General features: G+C 43.0%; 1 protein-coding gene across 1 annotated transcript in view; it reads right to left on the bottom strand.

The window, feature by feature from the left end:
* GLIS1 (GLIS family zinc finger 1) overlaps positions 1–25,428 on the bottom strand; it is a 213,351-nt gene that overhangs the window by 45,321 nt on the left and 142,602 nt on the right. The gene's annotated exons all lie outside the window — the stretch shown is intronic.

Consider the following 25,428-nt stretch of genomic DNA (forward strand, 5'->3'; position numbering starts at 1 on the left):
TGTTCCTGCATGGTTAACCTGTCACATGGACGGAGACTACAAGGGGCTGTTTCAATGCACGTTACGCAGGCATGGTCCGCTGCTGTCCCGATCAGGAAACTCAACCTGAGAAATGATGTACAGTCAATGATGGAATGCATGCATATAGACAGGAAGTGGCTGCAAGAGATCAATAGCTCTGAGATGCAACAAATGATAAAAAACGGGTGAAATAAAGTCCTTTATTGATATAGTAAAGACAAGAGAAAGAGGCACCTCTGGGTGTAGACTGTAAAAATTCTATTTAATAAGCATGTGGTTAAAAACACTCACATAGTGTAATAAATTATCAGGCAATGTATAGATTCCATAAACGGAGGGGAGAAGAATCTCAATGTGTGGTCATCTGCATCCCTTGTGCTGGGGAGTCCTGTCAGCATGTGTCCGCTCCTGGGGGCTATGTTGATATGCAGAGGCGGCCGATGTAAACAGCAAGCGTTCCTCCGAGGCGTGGAACGACGCAACGCGCTTCCTGAGCTGGCAATACCGTAGATGACAGGACAGCTGCGCTCCTTTGTCAAACTTTGACAAAGGAGCGCAGCCGTCCTGTCATCTATGGTATTGCCAGCTCAGGAAACGCGTCGCATCCTCTGTGACATCATCTCCCGTCGCCTGGAGTCCTTCGTGCGTTCCACGCCTCGGACGAACGTGCGCTGTTTACATCGGCCGCCTCTGCATATCAACATAGCCCCCAGGAGCGGAGACATGCTGACAGGACTCCCCAGCACAAGGGATGCAGATGACCACACATTGAGGTTCTTCTCCCCTCCGTTTATGGAATCTATACATTGCCTGATAATTTATTACACTATGTGAGCGTTTTTAACCACATGCTTATTAAATAGAATTTTTACAGTCTACACCCAGAGGCGCCTCTTTCTCTTGTCTTTACAGTGTCAATTGGTTTCAGTTTCCACTGGATGGCTGCCGTTTTTGGACTGTTGTTTTACCCCCCAGAGAAAAATTAACTCCTTCCTTGTCAGAAAAAAGACTTTGTTGAGGAAAGGATTTTTTCTGAACCTCTCCCTCCCCTTCCCCCCGTTCCACCCCACCCCCGTTCTTTTTTGATTATACTTACAGTATTATCACTTACTTCTTAATATGATTTTTAAAATACTGTATATATAAAGTTTTTTCAAGTTCTTGAAAAAAAGCGGTAGGCGGTGGGTGTTTTTATGAGCGCCATAATATTTGTATATATCCTTTATTGATGTACCATGCTTTAGCAAACTAAACTAAATTTCATTAAGTTAATGTTAACATCTACTAAACTTAACCACCTAGATAAAAGTGCACAGCTATTTGACTTAATTTAATGTAGTTGAGCTAAGAGTATGGCTTGGAATTCTCTGTACCAGAATAATATGATGATCACATGTATGACATGAATTGCTTGTAACTGATATTTCCATCCATTCACCAACCCACAGTCGATCAGAAAGGCACTTCTCAGTCTCTGTCAACCTATAGTTCTAATTGAAACAAAGCGTCACATGTATAGAAGTCTACAGGAACAAAGAAGACAGGACAAGGAACTGCTCAAAATAAGACAATGGAATAGAATGACCACATTGGCATTGCTTTGCCCCTCCAATCCTCTGAAATAAAGTGTCATTCTCCTTTAAATGGGAAAGAAAATGTCTGTTTCTGTGCCCAAATAGAGAACTCCTAGGAAAATGAAAGGGATCATGATCATTGTGCTCTCAATTACACAGTTTAATGGCAAAAAGAAGTGTTTGTTCCAGAATATGAAACAGTCCAAGCTTGAAATGATTAAAATGCAATAATACACAAGCATCCGTGGCATTTTTTCATAATGCAATCCCCTTCTACCAGCTACAATAAGCAGAGGATGCCACATCCATGGTTCTTGTCATTGTGATACATTTCTGTTTTTCATATTATTCTTTCAAGGTTTTTTGGAGTGTTACTAGGTACAAGTATAAGTACTGTGGCGGGTGTATGGATCTTGAACTCTTGCTAGTTAGGTGGAGAAACATTATCCAGGAAAGACAATAAAGAGAAAGTCTAGCCAAAACAGACATTTTAAAGTAGATCTAAAATCCCAATTTACTTGAGGAGAATCTCTACATGACTCAGGAGGCCTTTGAGCAGTTAGGGTTGGGTGCCCTCTCTTCAATTTTGGTCAGTACCCTTGGTTGGTGCCTCGGTCTGGTCCACAACGCCAAAGTGATAATGATGTATCTTGTAGAAAGAAAATATGGAATACTGTATCCCCTCTCCTTCTATTCTTTCCCCTCCCTTCCATTCCTGACCCCCCCTTTTGTTTTTGGACATTTTTCTATTACCATTTTTTTGCCAACAACCAGTTACCTGTGTTAGCTTTTTATGTATTGTTGGCATTTGTTAGTCACTTTTTTTCTCCTTCCTTTTCTTCTTTTTAGTCCCCTTATTGATACATGAAATTACTGAATAAAAATATTTTCAACCTAAAATCCCAATTTACTTTTGCTTAGTTAATAATACTGTAAATAATAATTAAAGCAGATCTAGGGACCAAACCTTTTTTTTATATTTTGGATAGTGTTAGGGACGGTTATACCCTTGTCCCCTAGCTAAAACAGGTAGTGAGAATAAATCCTCCATAGTGAGGAAAATTACTGGTTGTCACAAGGGATACCAGAACCTGTGTTCCCACTGGAAATGTCCCCTCTACTCCTGTTCTGAAGACCAAAATTTGGCATTTTCTTTCACTTTCACTCTTGATTATGGTCACCAAAACATAGAGGGAAGGTGAATCTCCCTAATAGGGACAAAGATAGCAAAGGAACAGGACTGGTGTTCCAATCCCTCTCCACTCTATCCAAAACTAAAAAAAAAGATTTTGCCTTGAGTTCTACTATAGTGTTATTTTTCTTTTTTTGCTGCTTTTGTTGTCTATTTGTGGTGATTTCCTTTGGCTTTATGCATTGGATGTGAGAGGATATATTTTTTATGTGAGAGAAAGAGGAACAGGTGTCCATATTCCTCTTCGTGTGACAACTGAATTTTTTGGATTTCCCATCCAATCATCGCCAGGACAAATATAGAGGGTAAATCTCTGTAGCAGGGTCCAAGGTAGAAAAAAAAAACCTGACAGGCGTTAAACACTTCCCTACGCTGTTTTGGTGTTAGATACACTCTAAATTTAGTTATTCCTACAATTAGGAGGCTGCTGGTCACAGATAAGGTGGATTGCACCAGAAATAATGTGACAGAGCACAAGAGCTTCTTTATACGATCAAAAAAAGCATGTCTTGTTACCAATAATAATGTCAAAATCAACAGCCAAGGGTTGGGAACCATAATGACTGGTAAACCAAGACAACAAATGAACCAGGAATCATACAAGGAAAATATGAGCTTTAAAATGGTGGAACACTGTAGACTTTAACAAAAAAACTGACAGAGCAAAATGTTTGAAATGGTGTGTGTTTCTAAAATGACATAATTAAAAAAACAAATTATAATTATAAAAAATTACATTTCAGAATGTTCACATAATTAACTGATTACCCTTGAAGATCAGAATTTATTTTTTAATAGAGCAAATTGGATTCTGCTTTATAATGGTTTTATGTCTTCCTCTGGATCAACTGCAGGTTTAGGGTACTAAGAATGCAAATCATTTTTGTTATTGTTGTTGAACCTTATGGACATAGACATGCATGGACCTGACAACCAGCCACTTTTGCAGGAATGGATCTGCAGTATAGCCAGATACTCGTCCATAGGCAATACCAGGTCACCCTTTTACTCGAGGAACTCTTTCCTATATCCAATCAAGTAAGGAATTTAAGATCTGAAGTGTGAAAGAACAGGAACACACAAAGACAGCAGAGACTGAACAGAAAAAATGGAGACAAGAACAGAGTAAGAATGATGGATGGACTCCAGGCAGAGAACAGAGGGGGTTAAAGTAGAACTCCAGCCAGAACTTTCAGAGATTCTAACACTTGCTTACTCTATCCAAAATCAAGAGAGGTGCTGGCTTTTATATATATATATATATATATATATATATATATATATATATATATATATATATATATATATTATACCCCATTGCCATATGTACCCCATTGCCATATTACACCCCAGTGCCATATATATATATGTGTGTGTGTGTGTGTATATATATATATATATATATATATATATATATATAACCCAAATGCCTGATTAAAAACCTGGGGTTAGTGAAGTTTATTCATTGAGAGCTGGGATCAGGAGTACATTGTATTTCTGATTTTTTATATATATATAACATATAAATATGACATACAGAGACAATACTAAGATTAGAAGTTTAAGAAGACCTATGCTCCAGCTAGAAAAATCAGTGATCAGAATCACAATTGCAGATTTTCATAATACAGGAATTGTTGCCAGCAGTCCTGAAACACACATTTTTTAGGTTGTGGTGCAAATTACATGCACCAGCAAAGACCATTACATGTGCATGTTGAAACTCCGTACTGTACTGAGGAAAAAACAAAATACCTGGAATGTCAAGCACATGTGTAACCATTTTTTCATCTGGCCTATTTCACAGTTTTTTACTTAAAAAAAAAATTTTATAACACAAAAATTCTCAGTTTTTAAAGTATAGTCTTGCCTTTTTTCTGATAGCATACTTTTTTAAAAAATCAAATTTTTTTGTGTCTGAAACTGTAAACAAACTTCCTTCAATTCATTTGACACATTTAAAAATGGACGCAGCTTTAAATTTGAGGCTCCTGATAATATGGACATGGATCAGAGGACAAACTCTGAAATGGACTTCAGAAAGAGAAAAAGCTTGCCTTACCCTGGAAATGGAAATTCTTGTAAATTATAAACTTGGGTAATTGGCTAATTTGATGTATTTCACTTTTGTGTTTCCTCTGGGACTACTTGTTAATTAAAAAAGTAAACTGTCAGGCACGTGGATAAGAACTGATTTCTATAATAAGACATGTGAATTAAACCCTTTTGAGAATTTAAGATTTGTTTTACATAGTTTTTTTTTTGTTTTTGCTCAGTTTCTGTGTGCTTGCTTTTAGGTAATTTATTTTTCACTATGTTTCTGTATGTTTATGGAGTTTTGAAAGTAACAATTGTAAAAAGAAAAATATTTCAGTCAGTTAGTCATCCAAAATGTACATAATCATGTTACCAGTCAAAGGTAATCATAACTATGTACAATATAAAGAAAAAACAGTCACGTCATTTACCCCACATTGTACCAATAAACCTTTTTTTCAAAGCTATTTCACTTGTTTTAAAAGTATATTTATTCTTTACAGAAAATCATAGAAGAAGATTGATGGGAAATCACTTGAGCACAGTGGGGGGAGGTACAGCATGGTGCGGAGGCAGTAAACACTCAGAGTCCAGTTGCAGAGAACAGAACTTGTATAATGTAGGATCCAATAATTCATAACAAACCTGGTGGGAAAGCACGCGACCGGGAACACTCAGAATATATCAGCAGTGTGTAACAGAGCAGGTCTCAGGGGCATCTGTCTTGAGGGGCAGAATGTGGCCTGGCCCATCCGTACCCAAATGGGCAGGTTCCCAGGAAGGATGGCGTGTCCCTATCCTTACCCTACTCATCTGGAACCTCTTCATGACACTAATTACTGTCCCTGTCAGAAGAGTGACCTGTCCCTCCCCTACCCATATGCAAAATGCATGCCAAGCCTGGGAGCCGGGGCCTTAAATAGGCTGTGCCTGACCCAAGATGGCTGCCAAAGTCACATGGGATGGCAGCATCCAATCAGATTGCTTTCCCATTTACCCAGGAAACCATGGAGAAACCAAGTTCCTCCTGACTTCCCCTCCAACTGCAATGCCACTGTGGTTGAACACCACCTACAGTGGAGAAAATAGACTGCACCTCTCTACAAACGCATCCCCAATTAGTAAAACATTGTAAACTGCAGGACACACCCTGTGGGCTGTTAGGTGGTCCGTTTACATCCGACTGTCATCTGATCTGATCCGCCAGACAGATTGAGTACGGATCCCTAGCCATGTATTTTTAGGATAGGAGCGGATGTCCAAGGGGTATCAAGGGACACATGTCCGTTGACATCTGCCGCTCTATAGAGAGCAATGGATTGTCCATTCGGATCTGCCTGAAAAACTGACAGGCGGACCCGATCGGCTTGTCTGTGTCAATGGGGCCTAAAAGGAGTGAAAACTGTTAGAAAAATTTTACATGGTTTTATAAATGCATAATTTTAGCATAACAGATTGAAAATATATTGTAGATAATTATTCAATAAATTTGATCAGTAGTTTCTAAATGCATTTCGTGTTAAGATATCTGTGCTTCTATATTGTTGTCACCTTAAAATTCGAACTTTGCATGTGACAAGTGTTTCAAATATTATCCTTTAAGAGGAATCAATCAGGAATAGGCATTTCTAAGAATATGAATAACAATCCTTACTTTGTTATAATAGCACAGCCTTACCTCTCAGAGACAGGTGTCTGTGTACTGTTATTCACTTGAATTCTCTTCCTGTCCAAGCAGAAATGTCAGCCCAGAATCTGAATCTATGGTCCCAATGGAGGCTGATCTGTTAACTTCCTGAGCCCAGGGCTAAAAACTGACACGACATTCTGAAGTCTAAAATTAACAGTTAACTCTAAGCCCTTGTACACACAGTCGGACATTCCGATGGACAATGTCCGATAGGACCGTGTTGTTGGATAATCCTACAGTGTGTGGGCTCCATCGGACTGTTTCCGTCGGAGTATCCGACGGACCAAGTTTTCCAGCTGGGCTATAAAATTTTCCGACAACATGATCCGATCGGACTTTGTCTGATCATGTGTAGAGAATTTCAATCGGACAAAGTGCTACGCATGCTCAGATCAAATCCCTAGACCAAAGCTATTGGCTACTAGCCTGAACGTAGTCCCATCCTGACAAAATAACTTCATCACGTTAAGTACGATCGGATTTTCTGACAACTTTGTCCGACTGTGTGTATGCAACAGTTTCGGACAAAATCCGTCAGACAAAATCCGTCGGATTTGGTTGTCGGAATGTCCGACCGCGTGTACAAGGGCTAAGCCCTTGTACACACGGTCAGACATTCCGATGGACAATGTCCGATAGGACCGCGTTGTCGCATAATCCGACAGTGTGTGGGCTCCATCGGACTGTTTCCGTTGGAGTATCCGACAGACCAAGTTTTCCAGCTGGGCTATAAAATTTTCTGATAACATGATCCGATCGAACTTTGTCCGATCATGTGTAGAGAATTCCGATCTGACAAAGTGCCACGCATGCTCAGATCAAATTCCTAGACCAAAGCTATTGGCTACTAGCCTGAACGTAGTCCCGTCCTAACGAAATAACATCATCACGTTAAGTACGATCGGATTTTCTGACAACTTTGTCCGACTGTGTGTATGCAACAGTTTCGGACAAAATCCGTCGGAAAAATGTCCGACCGTGTGTACAAGGGCTAAAGACTAAAATTCCTAATTACCAGTGACTTTTGGTCTTCTTTCTTGTAATCCTGACAGCAGCTTTGCTATATTATTTTTTTATTAGCATGGAGTTCAGTCAGGAAAAAGGACAGCCTTAAAGTGTTACTAAACCCAGGACCCTGCATTCACTATATCTGGTCTCCTACAGTACACAGAACGTGGCAATGCAATCGTTTTAGTAAATATAAACACTGCTAAATACCTTTTTTTATCAGCATTTAGAGAAGTCTTGTGACCTGTATCAGAGTCTAGTTAAAGCTTGTGGGAGGAGTTTTCATTCTCCCCTGACCCTCTGTCTGGACAGTGCTGATTGTGCAGCCTGTCCCCTAATGCTCTGTTCTATCAGGAGATAGGTTGGAGTCAGTTAGGCTCGGTTCACACAGGGGTGACTTGTCCAGGCGACTTCGCCGCCTGACAAGTCGCTCCCCGTTCTGTACTACGGAACCGTTCTAATAGGAGCGACTCAAGTCGCTCCGACTTAGAAAAAAAGGTTCCTGTACTACTTTTGCGGCGACTTCGGGCGACTTGCATTGACTTCTATACAGAAGTCGTTTTGCAAGTCGCCGCTGAGGTCGCGGCAGGTCGCGCCGCTGCAAGTCGTACCGCGTACTGTGTGAACCGAGCCTTAAAGAAGAGAAGGATCAGAGAAGATAGGATCCCAGCCTTTAATAAACAATGCAGAGGATTAACCCCTTAGGTTCCAGAGTGAGTATAACAAGCATGCTTTACTGCATATACAGACAGATTTTACTGTTTAGTAAGGCCGCGTACACACGGGCGGATTGTCTGCCCAACTAAGTTCGCCAGACAATCCGACAGACAGTCCGTCCAAACTTTTGAATGAACGGACTTGCCCACACACGGCACTTTTTGAGCGGACTAATACGGCGAACTAAGTCCGCCATACAATCCGCTCTACTTTTGAAATGAACGGACTCGCCCACACAAGCGGAGGAAAGTACGCTCATTTCGAGCGCGTCTCCAGGTAGGCGGGGCCCGCGAAGGAGACGTCGCTGGCCCCGCCGCCTGGAATGGACTTAAAGGGGAAACCCAACGCCGAAAAAAATCGGCGTTGGGGTGCCCCCCAAGTCCACAACAGACCCTTGTCCGAGCACGCTACCCGGCCGGCCAGGAAAGGGGGGCGAGCGAGCGCGCCCCCCCTCCTGAGCCGTACCAGGCGCGTGCCCTCAACATGGGGGGTGCTTTGGGGAAGGGGGGGCCGCGCGGCCCCCCCACCCCAAAGCACCTTGTCCCCATGTTGATGAGGACAAGGGCCTCTTCCCGACAACCCTGGCCGTTGGTTGTTGGGGTCTGCGGGCGGGGGGCTTAATAAGGGGGCCCCCGGATACCGGCCCCCCACCCTATGTGAATGAGTATGGGGTACAATGTACCCCTACCCATTCACCTGTGAAAAAAAGTACCAAAAAAAACACAACACAGGGTTAAAATATTTTATTGCACAGCTCCGGGGGTCTTCCGTCTTCGGGGGTCTTCTCGCCGGACTCCTCCGCTATCTTCTTGTAGCTCTTTTGCTAGTGGAGGAGTCCGGCTTTCTTCCTCCCCGCCGCCGGCCTCTTCTCCCGACTTCGGGGGTCTTGTCCCCCTCTTCGGTTCTTCTGCCGGGCCACCGCGCCTTCTTATAGCTCTTTTGCAGGCGGTGGCCCGGTCTTCTGTCGCCGCTGTCGCCGCCGCCTTCCGTTCTTCTTCTTCTTCTTCTTCTTCTTCTTCTTCTTCTCCAGGAGATGTTGCCTCGACGATCTCTCCGGCCGGAATGCCAGAGCCGCGCTGCGCGGCCACTTATATAGTGACAATGGGGCGGTGTCACATGGTATATGTCACATGGGTTGGTCACATGGTGACCCCGCCCCCTTACGATGTCATAGTCCCCATGTGACATCAACCCATGTGACCAACCCATGTGACATATACCATGTGACACCGCCCCATTGTCACTATATAAGTGGCCGCGCAGCGCGGCTCTGGCATTCCGGCTGGAGAGATCGTCGAGGCAACATCTCCTGGAGAAGAAGAAGAAGAAGAAGAAGAACGGAAGGCGGCGGCGACAGAAGACCGGGCCACCGCCTGCAAAAGAGCTATAAGAAGGCGCGGTGGCCCGGCAGAAGAACCGAAGAGGGGGACAAGACCCCCGAAGTCGGGAGAAGAGGCCGGCGGCGGGGGGGAAGAAAGCCGGACTCCTCCGCTAGCAAAAGAGCTACAAGAAGATAGCGGAGGAGTCCGGCGAGAAGACCCCCGAAGACGGAAGACCCCCGGAGCTGTGCAATAAAATATTTTAACCCTGTGTTGTGTTTTTTTTGGTACTTTTTTTCACAGGTGAATGGGTAGGGGTACATTGTACCCCATACTCATTCACATAGGGTGGGGGGCCGGTATCCGGGGGCCCCCTTATTAAAGGGGGCTCCCGGATTCCGATAAGCCCCCCGCCCGCAGACCCCGACAACCAACGGCCAGGGTTGTCGGGAAGAGGCCCTTGTCCTCATCAACATGGGGACAAGGTGCTTTGGGGTGGGGGGGCCGCGCGGCCCCCCCTTCCCCAAGGCACCCCCCATGTTGAGGGCACGCGGCCTGGTATGGCTCAGAAGGGGGGGCGCGCTCGCTCGCCCCCCTTTCCTGGCCGGCCGGGTAGCGTGCTCGGACAAGGGTCTGTTGTGGACTTGGGGGGCACTCCCACGCCGATTTTTTCCGGCGTTGGGGTTCCCCTTTAAGTCCATTCCAGGCGGCGGGGCCAGCGACATCTCCGTCGCGTGCCCCGCCTACCTGGATACCCGCTCGAAATGAGCAGACTTTTCTCCGGGCGGGAAAAGTCCGCTCATTCCGAAAGTACAGCGGACTGACACACACACGGGCGGACTGTCCGCTCAAACCAAGTTTGGACGGACAATCTTACGGAAATTCCGTAAGACTTTGTTCGCCAGACTGTCCGCTGAAAAAGTCAGCTGAAGCCCACACACGAGCGGATTGTCCGCTGAAATGTGTTTCGGTGGACTAAGTTGGGCAGACAGTCCGCCCGTGTGTACGCGGCCTAACACTTTAAGCTGAACATAGACAGATAGAAATTCAGCCGGTTCAGCAAGGGACTGGACAAATTTCTATCCATCTATGTCTGTTTTTGCTAGAGAGAAGCTGATCTAACGATTGGCTTTCATCGAACAGGAATGTTAGAAATGTTTTATTTGATGAGCAGCTGCAGCGCTGATTAGTGTATTTTGACAGCGGAGAAGTCCAGCTGTCAGAATATGATTGCATAGCAGGGGAGGATGACATCATTCACCTTGAATGTGTTGATGGGGGAATCCATGCATTTTTTTTTTTTATATCAGCCGGCTGGCTGATCAGAAGAAAAAAAGAATCGATCTATGGCCATCATTTCAGCCTTAAACTTAGTCTGACACTTCTGCTCTCAGTGGGAGATATCACAAGTGATAAAAAGTAACTACTTCCAGAGAGGTAAGGCTGAGCTAAAACATGATTATATAACTCATTTGGTGACGGCTTCTCTTTAAGCTGTTTTTTAAGCTCTCATTTACATGCCTCCTCACAAACACTTTCTAAGCTTAAGCTCTTTGATGGATAATAAAGTCCAATTCCATTGATTTGTCCGAGAAACAGTACCAATCTTTTTTGGCCACAGATGAGTTAACCAGGCTGTAGCGATGCCTCGGACCACCATGGAAAATTCACAGCCTACAGAAGCTGGAAATATGGTCATAATCCCTTCTAATTAATCTAATCACAATATTTAACTAGCGGGGCTCCCACTGAAGCAGCTAATTAAGTCTTCTGCCATCAGGCCGTGTTTTGATTAAGTGATGCAGCCCTGGCCATTAGAAACATAGCACAAGATATACAATGAGTGTATACATTACGTCAGCACCAAACAAAGCTTCTATTCAGTACAAAGCTGGCCACGGCCCATTCACAGTTTTGTGTGGGTTTCATTTGGGTATTAACAAATTATCATTTTACTGTGGGTGGTTTGCAGACAAGCCATAGTGGCTACATCCACTCAGAGGCTGCACCAACAACATGACGCCTAGGTACAGTAATGCATGTAGAGTTTAGAGGGATTCGGTAAATTATCTAATGTCTCCCCGTGCTAGATAAAAGTTATTACTTCATTTTATATTTTCTTGCCACTCAGGTTTTGAGTTGCACAATTTAGGAACATGTATCTAATTTGGTTTCATGAGAAGAAATACATTTAATGCCAACTCCACCTAAAATTGGTTTCCTTTCACTTACAGGTGGATGTCAATGAGCTACATCATCTTCTATTAATGAACACCTGTTGTAATGATATTTTCTAAAATATAAGCAGCAATTTTTAAATATGTTGTAGCCCCCTTTTTTGGGGGGGGGTTATGAGAAATAACCCTCCGCAAACAGGATATTGCTTTAAACCTGTAGGTCAGGCATTTCCAAACTACGGCCCTCCAGCTACACATCCCATGAGGCATTGTAAAACTCTGACAATCACAGGCATCATGGGAATTGTAGTTCCTGAATAATTGGAGGGTCATAGTTTGGAGACCCCTGCTGTAGGTAAATAAGAGAACCAGAACCTTCGCTAAGTGTAAGAGTGGGATTGATAATAAAGCGGGAGTCCGCCGGGACTCCGCGTTTTTTTTTTTTTTTTGAAAGCCAGCAGCTACAAATACTGCAGCTGCTGGCTTTTAAAATAGTGACACTTACCTGTCCAGCGCGCCCGCGATGTCGGCACCCGAAGCCGATCTCTCGATCGTCTCTCGGGTGCTGCCGCCGCCATCTTGGGTATGGGAATCAGGAAGTGGAGCCTTTCGGCTTCATTTCCCGGTTCCCTACTGCGCATGCACGAGTCGCGCTGCGCAATAAGGACGGTCCCCGCTGCCTCTGGGATCTGTGTGTTTCCCAGCAGGCAGCGGGGGACTTTTGGAAAGGGGCGTAATCTACGCCCCTTTCCGCAGAGAGCTATCCCGGAAGTGGGTGCAGATACCTGTACTGTACAGGTACCTGCACCCCCCTCCCCCCTGAAAGGTGCCAATTGTGGCACCGGAGGGGGGGAGGGTTCCGATGAGCGGAAGGTCCACTTTAGGGTGGACCTCCGCTTTAAAGTTGGCAGTGCCTCCACCCTGGACATGGCCTCTCTGTCAACAGAGGGGGATTCTCTTCCTGGAAAATGAATCAATAATCGAATCAAAGCGACTGGAAGCAGAAGAACTACTGCAACCAGAATATAACATTAAAGCGGAGCTTTACCCAAAAGAGGAAGTCCTGCTTTAAGGCCTCCTTCCCCCGCCTCTTTAGGAAATGCCACCTTTTTGGGGGGGAGGGTGGGGGGAGCGAGTACCTGGTTTTGACAGGTACCCGCTCCCACCTTCGTTCAGATTCACTTCCGAGGCCATACAAGCAGAAGTTCTCCTCCCCCTTCCCTCCTCTCCCCGCAATCTTCTGGGACACGTCACAGGTCCCAGAAGACTGTGGGACCATTCACAAAGTACAGCACAGCTCACACATGTGCAGTGTGCACCCAGCTGTGAAGCCGCAAGCTGTCCAAGCCGGGTGCCCACAGTTGAGATGGCAGTGCCAGGGACAGAACACTGATCGAAAGAATGGCTAGGGTGAGCACATCTCTGGATCCTGGGACAGGCCAGTATCTGTTTATTAAAAGTCAGCAGCTACAGTTTTTCTAGCTGCTGACTTTTAATAAACACAAATATGACTGGAGCTCCTCTTTAACTATAAGCATATACAGTAGATGCACACCAGTATATGAATAATACAAGCTTTATTTAAGAAAAAAAAATTAATAACAGTTCATGCATTCAATTTACAAACAGGCATTATTAGCAAAGGACCCAATAGTCCTGGTGGAATTGTGCACATATACCTGGGTATATATAGCTATTAATAGAGATATTTCCAGATGAATGTTGTAGCAAAGTCCCATTGCAGGGGCCCCTGAGCTGCTAATACATAATTACATAATTTTACATTACAGTGTGATACTAGTCGCTGACAGTAGAGGGCAGAGGATTCCTACATTTTTTTTAGCTGTGCTATGTGAATAGTAACATGTAACATAAATAAAGTAGGTGGTACCCCACCTACCAATGCTGGGCGGAGCTGGAACGTCATCATGTAGAATCCAGTTGCATGATTGATCACATATTTTTACATAAGGAGATATACTCTTAAACAGGGAGGCAATGCACAAACTTTGCACTTTATTGTATGTAAGTACTTTATAGACAAAGGCGTTTGCATTGATTTTTGTTATTTTTATTTTACATTGGACACATATGGATTGTTATATACCAATTTATAGTGCTGTTACTTTTGGTTTGAAAGAGGGGTGTTTTTTTTTGTTTTTTTTAGAAATCCTACTTACCTAGGTGGATGCAGCAGCACCATCGGCTCTAAGACTGAGAACTGACTGAGACTGAGAACTGACGCTGATCAGTTGATCAAACACCACTGATCACTCAGTTCTCAGTGCTCTGTGAGCAGAGAGCTAATAACTGCCAGTCACCGGCTCTCTGCTCTGCCAAAACGCCTCACTGAAGCGCAGGGCTGTGGAGCTGTGGAGGGGGCAGGAGCAGCTGACTCAGCCTCTCAGCAGCGCGCTGAGAAGACTGAGCCAGGTGCTAGTCCAGGCTTCTGGGTGGATCTGGTCCACACGGTCCCGATCTTTTCCCAGCCTGGACTGACTCTGTGACATCAACTGACAGCGGGCTTCATCCAAAGCACCCATGTTGAGGGCATGTGGACTGGTATGGTTCAGGAGGGGAGGGGGGCGCATACTCGTCCCCTCCCTTTCCTGATCTAACTGGCTGCATGCTCGGCTAAGGGTCTGGTATCGATTTTGGGGTGATCCCATGTCATTTAAAAAAAAAACTGGGGAGTGGGGGGTGTCCCCTCCAAATCCTTACTAGACCAAAGGGTGTGGTATTTTCTTTGGGGGGGGGGGGCATGCGCTTTTTGTCATTCGTTTTATTTTAGCCAGCAATAGATTTTTTACATTCAGTCGATGGCTCATTGGATGTTAAGGACGCAGCAGCCGGCTTCCCGGCCCGCTCCTTAGCAACCAGCTATATACAGTGAATGTAAAAAAAAAAACACGCAAATCGTGGTAAAAACTCAGTACTTGCGTTTTGGATGCAAGTCCATTGAAGTCTATTACATGCAAAACGCTGCATTTTGCAGGGAAAAAAGTCCCCAATCCTTTCCAAAAATGCAGAGGCACAAAAATGCATTGATGTGAACATGTTCCATAGGAAGCCATGATAAAAAAAAAAATCCCTTCTGCAAAATGCAAAAAGCATAAAAAAAAATGCATTAGCGTGAATCAAGCTTTAGAGACTGGCAAAGCATCAGAATGAAGGAAACACAGTCTTTGGTAATGTCTATGGGTTCCAGACTTCAGGCAGTCATTGCCAGTGAAGGATTCTCAACAAAATATTAAAAATTAACATTTTATTTATGATTATATACATTTGTCCAATTACATTTGAGCCCCTGAAAATAGGGGGACTGTGTATAAAAATGGTTGCAGTTCCTACAATTTGTACTTGCTATTCATGTTCAACCCCCTGAATTAAAGCTGAAATTTATTTGGATTGCTTCATTTTAATTTTATTCTGGTGGCACAAAGAGCCAAAAGTATGAAAATTGCGCCTGTGTCCAAATATATATGGACTTAACTGTATATACCTGCATTGCACTTAAATTCCAAATTTAAATGAGGACTTTGTTTTATAGGTCCATGGAAAATATCACATCATACCAGTGTATACATACTTTATTCAGAATTTCTTATATATTTTTACCTTTTGAACTGGACACTGTTATTATCTTTCTTAATACTTGCATATGTTGTTATCATGTGGGTGCTCGTTGTTCATTAACCTATTACCCCTCTTGTTCCCTTTAACCCTCTCTCCCCTGTTTTGTACCCCCAATTTACATTTTCTTTTAATAATAATAAAAAAAAAAAACGTAAAAAATTTGGATTTCGATACACTTTAAGGAATCCATAGAATCCTAGAAATTACAAATACAAATAGCACATATACTGTATATAGTTATATTGTTTTCCCCAAAGGTTTGGAGTATTTATCTAATTTCCCAAAGAAAACTATTAAATCCTTATTACTTGCCTAATTTATTTCCAAACACACAGTACACCATCCTGCTTGTGTTGTGGTGGGTAAGAAATCATGACCCTTTCAAGTGATCTATTTCCAAACGTAGAACACGCTAATGTAATTGAAGTGTAACCATTTCTTTAAAGCAAATTTCAACTTGTGCAGCTAAACTGGGATACCACCTATATATGGATATAAAACGTCTACACACCCCGGTTAAAATGTCAGGTTTCTGTGATTAAAAAAATGAGACAAAGAAACCATTTCAGAAATTATTCCACCTATAATGTGACCTATAAACTGTACAACTCAGTTGAACAACAAACTGAAATCTTTTAGGTGGATGTAAGTAAAAATAAATAACTAAAATAATATGGTTGCATAAGTGTGCACACCCTTAAACTAATACTTTGAAGCACCTTTTGATTTTATTCCAGCACTCAGTCTTTTTGGGTATGAGTCTATCAGCACGGCACATCTTGACTTGGCAATATTTGCCCGCTCTTCTTTGTAAAAACACTCCAAATCTGTCAGATTGCGAGGGCATCCCCTGTGCACAGCCCACTTCAGATCACCCCACAGATTTTCAATCAGATTCAGGTCTGGGCTCTGGCTGGGCCATTCCAAAACTTTAATCTTTTTCTAGCGAAGCCATTCCTTTGTTGATTTGGATGCATGCTTTGGATCATTCTCATGCTGAAAGATAAAGTTCATCTTCATGTTCAGCTTTCTTGCAGAAGCCTGAAGGTTTTGTGCCAATATTGACTGGTATTTGGAACTGTTCATAATTCCCTCTACCTTGACTAAGGCCTCTGTTCCAGCTGAACAAAAAACACCCAAAAGCATGATGCTGCCACCACCATGCTTCACTGTGGGTATGGTGTTCTTTTGGTGATGTGCAGTGTTGTTTTTGTGCCAAACATATCTTTTGGAATTATGGCCAAAAAGTTCAACCTTGGTTTCATCAGACCATAACATGTTTTCCCACATGCTTTTGGGAGACTTCAGATGTGTTTTTGCAAAATTTAGCCGAGCTTGGATGTTTTTCTTCAAAAGCAAAGGATTCCATTTTGCGACTCTACCCCATAGCCCAAACATATGAAGAACAAGGGAGATTGTTGTCACATGTACCACCACAGCCAGTACTTGCCAGATATTCCTGCAGCTCCTTTAATGTTGTTGTAGGCCTCTTGACAGCCTCCCTGACCAGTTTTCTTCTTGTCTTTTCATCAATTTTGGAGGGACGTCCAGTTCTTGGTAATGTCACTGTTGTGCCATATTTTCTCCACTTGATGATGACTGTCTTCACTGTGTTCCATGGTATGTCTAATGCCTTGGAAATTCTTTTGTACCTTTCTCTTGGCTGATACCTTTTAACAGTGAGATCTCTCTGATGCTTATGAAGCTCTCTACGGACCATGGCTTTTGCTGTAGGAAGCGACTAATAAAATGTCAGGAAAAACCTGCTAGAACAGCTGAATTTTATTTGGGGTTAATCAGAGGCATTTAAATGATGGCAGGTGTGTACTGACTCCTATTTAACATGGGTTTAAATGTAATTGCTTAATTCTGAACACAGCTACATCCCCAGTTATAAGAGGGTGTGCACACTTATGCAACCACATTATTTAAGTTTTTTATTTTTACTCCCCTCCCCCCTAAAAAAAATTCAGTTTGTTTTTCAATTGAGTTCTACAGTATATAGTTCATACTAAGGCTGAGTTCACACTACAGAACACAGCGGCTCATAGCAGAAGTCTGGTGCGTCCCCATTCCCCGTATCAGGTCCAATTTCAGGTCGAATCTTGGGCTGAATTCATACCTGAAACGGATCAAAAGACACACAGGACTCCTGTGCAATTTGCACCGGAAACGCTGCGGAGATGTGTGAACTGGCTCCATAGAGAGCCAGGTCACAATCTCCTGCTATATGAATTGGATGCAGTGAAATCCACATCCAATTCACAATAGTGTGAACCCAGCCTAAAGGTGGAAAAAGTTCTGAAATTATTTCTCTTTGTCTCATTTTTTAAATCACAGAAACCTGACATTTTAACAGGGGTGTGTAGACATTTTATATCCACTGTACTTCATATTTGTTTAGTAATGCCATTAAAAAAGCATAACCTATAAAAATAATGAACAATATTGCTGCTTACATTTCAGATGCTTTTCTGTAGTTATGGGGGAGCTGAGTTTACCATAATTACCCTTGTTGGTATTGTGCTGGCAGATCACCTTCTCTCTTGTAAACTATATTTGTAGGCTGTCTGTCCTAGAAAGGACAATGATTTAGAAGCTGGCCTCCTGCATTGAAAACTCTTGTGACAGAGTCACTCAGAAATTATTCAGAAATGATCACAGCCTTCCTTCTCCTGAGAAACCTCTAAAAGAGCCATTTTCAACCAGGGTTCTGTGCAACTATTCTTCCAGAGGTTGCTAGCGGTTCCTTCACCTGTGGTAGATTGTCCTCCTATCCGATGGTGCCTGTATATTTCCTGGGCCAACACCACTTGACAAATCTAAAAGCATGACACCAATTTATCTTTTTTAGCTGTCTGTAATGGTGGCATTCTGAACATTACTGAACATTACTTTTTGCAATAGACCACCAATGAATTGCTTTTATGCAGGGGCATATGTACAGAGGTCGCAGGGGTCATCATTTTGACCCAGCCCCCTGCTGCAGGGGGATGGGACAGAGCCTTATTATGGGCTGGGGATGGGACATAAGGTAAGCCTTATTATAGGCTTACTTGCAGGTGAAAATGAACAAGTAAGCTTTACTACCGCTTTAAATTGTAAAAAATTATAAAATAATATAACAAAAATAAAAAAACTACTGACACCAATGGGGAAACTACCAGGGCGCAATTGCGAATGGGCTCTGGTTTGACGCCACAGTGGGGGGACCCTAAGACAGCAGGAAGGTGGCCCACTGAAAGACCATAATAAAGGGTCACATGGTGGGAGTAAAGGGCCCCAGGATCAGATCTGATCCCCCCAAAAAAAAAACAGAGTAGGTGAAGACTACAGCTTTCTTTGCTCTGTCTCTTTTGGAGATGTTTCCTTAACTCCTGTCCAGATGGGAGGAAAAATATCCCCAACCAGGCCTCAGAAAGCAATAAAAAAAAAAAAAAAAAATCTAACAGAGTTTCTATTCTATCCATAAGCCATCCAAAGTGTTAAAAAAAAGTTGGGCTAAAATGCAGGAAGTAATCAATAGCCGTGTTCCTAAAAGACTGATGTTCCTTTATCTAATTTGATTTGCACTTCATTGAGGGAAGTCAGAAAATGTTGATCCTGGGCTATCACCTCAGGACATAAATTGGGGGAAAGAATCTCCCCAAACGCGTAACAGTTAGAAATTAAGTCCTGCCAAGGGACTCAAGCCTTTCACATTCTATTCAAAGGTAGTCTGGGGTGGATTTCCGCTTTCAGTAAATGTTACTGAAAAACCTCTTAATATACGCGGTTGAAGTTTTAAATTTATTACTCCAGTAAATGACACGGACTGGCGGTAGTTAACACGCAAATGTATTGTGCAACGGGTTCACAGTAGCTTGTAACTGCAGCAGTGTGTACATAGTGTCCAATGCAGTTTGTGCGTGTGCTGTCATTACATCACTGTTAAGTCAACCCCCCCCTTTCATCCCCGGTCCTCTTATAAAGTCCATGACTTGGAGAGGACTCCCAAAGGCAATATATTTTGAGCTGTAGGGGCTGGTACCCTCCAGATGTAGTCATTCCACACAGCACAAGGTAGTAATTATTTGCAGGCCAAGGTGAGATTTACAGTTAGGAAAGCTGAGACAATGTTACATTTGGATTCTATTTTCATTCTCTGAACCATGAGTGATCAGTATTTATGGCTAATGTGCAATGCGTTATTATGTACGCAATGAGCTCTTAGCACAGTATGTGCTGTTGGGCATGCTACACATGTTATTTATTATATGTATATGTTCTGTGATCTCTACTTTTTATTTTCAACGCCTTATCTATATTATTTATAATGCTGGCACTGAGAAAAACAAATTAATCATGTAAAAATTATTAAAAGTAAATTCAACATATTTTCCAGAAAAAAAAATTATATTAAGGAAAAGACTGCCAAAAGACAACTAAACAGATGGTCCCTTTCATTTTCTATCCAACTCCAGACAAAGCCACAGGGCAGCCAAGGGTACTATTCCCAGCAAATGCTGTCTTAGAAAGACTAGTCTCAGAGCTGGGCTCAGACTTCTCACAGCCCCAGAAGTTAACAAGCCGAAGGCACTAAATAACTTAAAGCGGTAGTAAACTGCATCTATTTTTTTCTTTTAAACCTTGCAAGGAAGAGGCATAATTTGCTAGTATGCATCGCATACTAGCACATTATGAAACACTTAGCTTAGAATTAAGCCTTCCAGCGCCGCACTGTCACCGCTGAAAGGCGCTTCTATCTTCACCCAGTCTTCTTTCCAGGCTTGCATCCTCCGGCTGTCGAAATTGCTGTGCCGCAATGACGTCACTTCTGTGTCTGTGCGTGGGGGTCACAGACAGCAGCACAGAGCTCTGAAGGGACAGCACAGGTATACCATCCCTTCAGAGTGCCTGTGCCAGTGATGTCACCGGCTGCAATGTGAATATCTCCCCAAGCCGTGCAGGTTTAAGAGATATTCGCTGTACCTACAGGTAAGCCTTATTATAGTCTTGCCTGTAGGTTCAAGTAAAAAATAAGAGCTTACTTCCACTTTAAAGCAGAACTTCCCATAAAATGTGAAGTTTAGCTAATTTTACTTGTTCTCCCCCTCTGCTGTGAATTAAAATCATTCATTTTTTTCAAGGGAAGGTACCTATATTTAACTGGGTACCCGCTCCCACTTCAGCCCCCCACTGCCCTGCCCACAACCTCCTGGGACCTGTGACATGACTGGGAGACCATTGACAAAGCGCAGCATGACTTATGCATGTGCAGTGGGGAGACGGCTATAAGACGTAAAGTCTCAACAGGCTTTCTATATTCAAGATGGAGGTGCCAGGGACAAGAAGACTGGCAAAGAACCGGTCCAGGTGATGACAACGCTGAATCCCTGGGCTGGTGAGAACCTGTTTAGAAAAAAGTCAGCAGCTACAGTATTTGTAGCTGGCTGTTGACTTTGAATTTGTCTGCAAACAGCTGGAGTTCCTCTGTAACAACCTCACTGCATGAGTAAAGCTGGCCATACAGGGTAGGGATTTTGTCTGGTTCCTGCTGAACACACACTGTAAGGATTATAGCTCATACGTAAAGAAACAAGCTCAAAGAGCTCTTTCTAGGTCCAGATTTAGACCTTGGAAGGCCTGGGGCTCTTCAGATTCTGGGGACCCCTCGTACACAAATTTGGTTTATAGTTTCAATGACAGTCACACATTTTCAAAATTCATGACGGAATGTAATTCTGAGGTCAAGCATGCACGCATGCACACACACACAGTCATAGCGCTCTATGTGTGGTTTACGTGAGCTGCCAAAATATATATTTTTTAAATATATACCAGTCCAGTGTAAAAATGTTTACAGATGATGGCCAACAAAATATTATTTCCTAAAATAAATTTAATAAAAAATAGAAATTAACGTTTTATTATTTATTTATTATATTATTATTATATATTTTTATATTATTTTATTATTATTTATTTTATATTTTCTTGCATGGGAGGCCCCTTCTGTCAGGGGGCCCAGGTCAATGGCCCTTTTTGCCCCCTTATAAATCCTGCACTAGCTCTTTCATGCGAGTGGTCCAGGAGGCAGTATAAACAGGCAGCTGAGGCGCAGTTTCACCACCCCTGGCCACACCCTCGAATCCAACCATAAAGCTGGACAGGGTGATACCCATGCCAAGGCTGTGATGCTTTGCTATGTGGCTGTGACATTTTTAACTCAGGCTAAAGACGGAAAGGGTCCGATCGGATTATGTTGTCGGAAAATCCGATCATGTGTGGGCTCTATCAGACTTTTTCCGTCGTAAATTCCGATGGAAAAAGTTTGAGAGTCGGATCTAAAATTTTCAGGCAACAAAATCTGATCAGACTTTTTCTGATCGTTTGTAAAGAATTCCGTCAGACAAAGTTCCACACATGCTCAGAATAAATTACGATAAATTACGAGACCAAAGCTATTGGCTACTAGCCTCTATGTGGTCCCATCGTATGCAACTAACGTCACCTCCTTCCGAACTATCAGATCTTCCGACAACTTTGTCTGACCATGTGTATGCAACACAAGTTTCAGCCAAAATCCGTCGGAAAAAATCAGACGGATTTTGTGGTCGGAATGTCCAACCGTGTGCACAGGGCATAACTGTTTCAGTTCAATGCACTTCATTGGTGTATGTGAAAGAAAAGTAGGACAGGATCCATTTTTACACAGCACAGTGCTTTGCGATGCACTGCACCGCAGCACAGTGTGATCTGATGCATAAAGTTAAATAAGATCTCATAGTGTGATATTTTAATAAAGTTAAAAGAATAAAGGTAAACTGTGCAATGTGTTGTACTATTTCACCGCCACTTCACAGCGCACACCAGCAGGCGAAAGTTACACAGAGCATACCATTTGCTTTCTGGTATTATTGGGCCCTGGATTTTCATGTCTATGGATTGCTACTTCACAAAGTAACTATGTAATTCTAACACAACAGTCCATACGAATAACAACATCCACTCTTCATTCATAGATTAGAAAGCTGAATGTTGCAGCATGCACTGCCAGGGCAATGGATGTTACTCCATTTCCATACACAAGCATTTTAGGTTCACTTATTTCTGCTGTCTCAGACAATCAAAATTCCATTTGTCTGGAACATTGAATCTAAGAAAGCAGGAAAATTAATCTTCAAACGTGAAGGTCTAGAAGGCATTGCCTCATTATTATACTTGGACCTTTTTCTGATTATTATGCAGATAAACCTCCAATGCAATAAAACTAAAACAACACACACTAAGTATGAAACATAACAGGATATTGCAGGGAGATTAGAACTTCCTCTTACTACCGAATGTCTCAAGCAGGCCATAGAGCAGACCCCGGCTTATAGTAATTTTTAGGGGGAGATGAGAGGAGGGATCTGGATGCTACGGACCAGCAAGGGAATCCTTGTGCAGACAGATGATGGGGAGGAGGGACATAATTGCCAGCAGATGGAAGGATGTGCTGTAACCACCGGGCTTACCTTCGGATCACTTTGTAGGACTATCATAAAAGGATTATCTGGCATTTTATAAGACAGCTTCTTTACAATATAAATGTCTCATTTATTTCCTGTTTTCAAGTTGCCTAAATTCCTCTGTCTATTAAAACACATAATATGTCTGTCATTTGGAAGGATATCTTCTGCCGTCAATTGTACTAAAGACTATTTACTGCCATAATTAAAATGCCCTACTGTTGTTATTAGACTGGGGAGTAATCGTTTACCTTACACAGGGGTACCCAGCAGTGCTACCTTCTCTCTCCAGCCCTATTTGCTATAGCCATGGAACCAATGGCTTAGGCTTTATTTGTCTCTCTGGATATTAAAGGCCTATGGATTGCCTGGCTGGAGGAGAGGTGGTCCTGTATGCAGGTGACCTTCTGCTGTTACATAGTTAGCAAGGTTGAATAAAGACACCAGTCCTAAGTATGGTGCATGTCAACAATTGTCACTATCCATGTACATTGTGTCTCATTAAGATGCTCACCTATTTACGTATTATTTATTTAAGGTACCCATATAATGCAGTCAATTTACGCAGTGCTCCACACATACATCAGTCTCTATCCTCAAGGAGCCCACAATCTAAGATCGCCAACTCACAATCACATACTATGGCCAATTTTTGGACAGAAGCCAATTAACCTACCAGCATGTCTTTGGAGTGTGGGAGGAAACCCATGCAGGCACAGGGAGAATATGCAAACTCCAAGCAGGTAGTGTTGTGGTTGGGATTAGAACCAGCGACCCCCTTTTACTGCTAGGTGAGAGTGCTACCCACTACACCACTGCTGTTACTTAACAATGTGTGCTCTTCACTGACCAGAGCTCTTCATATTCTAAATACCCATCAAGTATCTTAAAGTTAATTAGTCCAAGTCACTGCTGTTTCCAATAGACCTTAAGGCCTGTCAATCGGCCCCATCTACATTACAATTACAATGGGTTGATAAATTCAAATACCTGGGAATGCTTGTTTCTCGGCAGTCGTCTGACTATATTAACCATGAAATGATACTAAAGCTTTTTTTTTTTTTAAATAACAAACATGTCATACTTACCTCCACTGTGCAGCTCGTTTTGAACAGAGTGGCCCCAAACATCCTCCTCTGAGTTCCCTTGGCGGCTCTCGTGGCTCCTCCCTGCATTAGATAACCCCCTAGGACAGAGATCTGCAATTAGCGGACCTCCAGCTGTTGCAAAACTACAAGTCTCATCATGCCTCTGCCTCTGGGTGTCATGCTTGAGGCTGTCAGAGTCTTGCAATGCCTCATGGGACTTGTAGTTCTGCAACAGCTGGAGGTCTGCTAATTGCATATCCCTGCCCTAGGAGAAGTGCTCTCCTGAGGGGGTTACCTTGTGGGCGTGCTCCCGAGTCATTCATTTGGCGTCCATAGAAGCCGAATGTATGACTCGGCCCTGCCCCTGGGTCATTGGATTTGATTGACAGCAGCAGGAGCCAATGGCTACACTGCTATCAATCTATCCAATCAAAGCCGGGACTCGAAGGACGGCACGTCCCCACCGAAGAAGATGAAGGGGCTCAGGTAAGTAAAATGGGGGGGGGGGCTGGGGGGTCCGGTGACTGCCAGGTGTTTTTTTACCTTAATGCATCCTAACATGAACCTTTACAACCCCTTTAATCTTCTTCTGGTGTATCAAACTGCCAAGGCACAGTTGAAAGCATGGGAGAACTTGCCCCTGTCCCTACTAGGCCACATCATTCTGATAAAAATGAAAATCCTTCTGAAATTCAGTTACCTTTTTCAACACTCTCCACAGTGGTTACCAAAATCCTTTTTTACACAACTTCACCAACTTTTTTACTCCTTTTTGGGGGGCTCTTGTCCCCCCAGATGCAAACTGACCCCGTTGATATGTACAACTTCTAGAGAAGGATTCCTGACTTCCATAAATATTTCTTAGCTTCACAACTGATGAAGGCCCAGTAGTGGCTGTGCCCTGATATGTCTAATTCCTCTACGGTCCTGGAGGCGGCAGTAGTACATTCCCTGGAGGCCTTCCAAAATCTTGCATTCCAGTGAATCCTGCAGTCCCCTTTTTCTTGACCCGTTCCATGCCCACCAGTCTCAAAGCCTGGAAAGTGGGCTTAACCTGTAAAGGCTAGCTGTGAACTGCTATCTCCCCAAATACACCTATGTGGCTCAATCTGACCCTACCTCCCTTTTACATGTATCCTGACCCACAAGCGGGGCTTAGTACAAAATAAAAGTGATCTCCCACATTGTTGATAACTGCTCTCCAAAGTATTGCTGTTGTCACCATCAGGAAGCCTACCCTAACAAAAAACATGTGGCAGCTGGAGGAGTGTATGTAGACAAGAAGAGGTTGCAGGAGATCAGCAGTATTTTAGATGCAACAAAGTGTGAAAGTAGATAAAACATTTCATTTTATGAAACAGAATGACAATTGTTTATGATACAGAATGCTTTAGCAAACAAAATTTCATTCATTTAGGGTCTACATTTAATTTAAAGTACCGTATATACTCGAGTATAAGCCGAGATTTTCAGCCT

This window comes from Lithobates pipiens, unplaced genomic scaffold (genome assembly GCF_037356315.1).
Source record: "Lithobates pipiens isolate NorthernLeopardFrog02 unplaced genomic scaffold, aLitPip1_a1.2 Scaffold_23, whole genome shotgun sequence".
Taxonomy (NCBI): domain Eukaryota; kingdom Metazoa; phylum Chordata; class Amphibia; order Anura; family Ranidae; genus Lithobates; species Lithobates pipiens.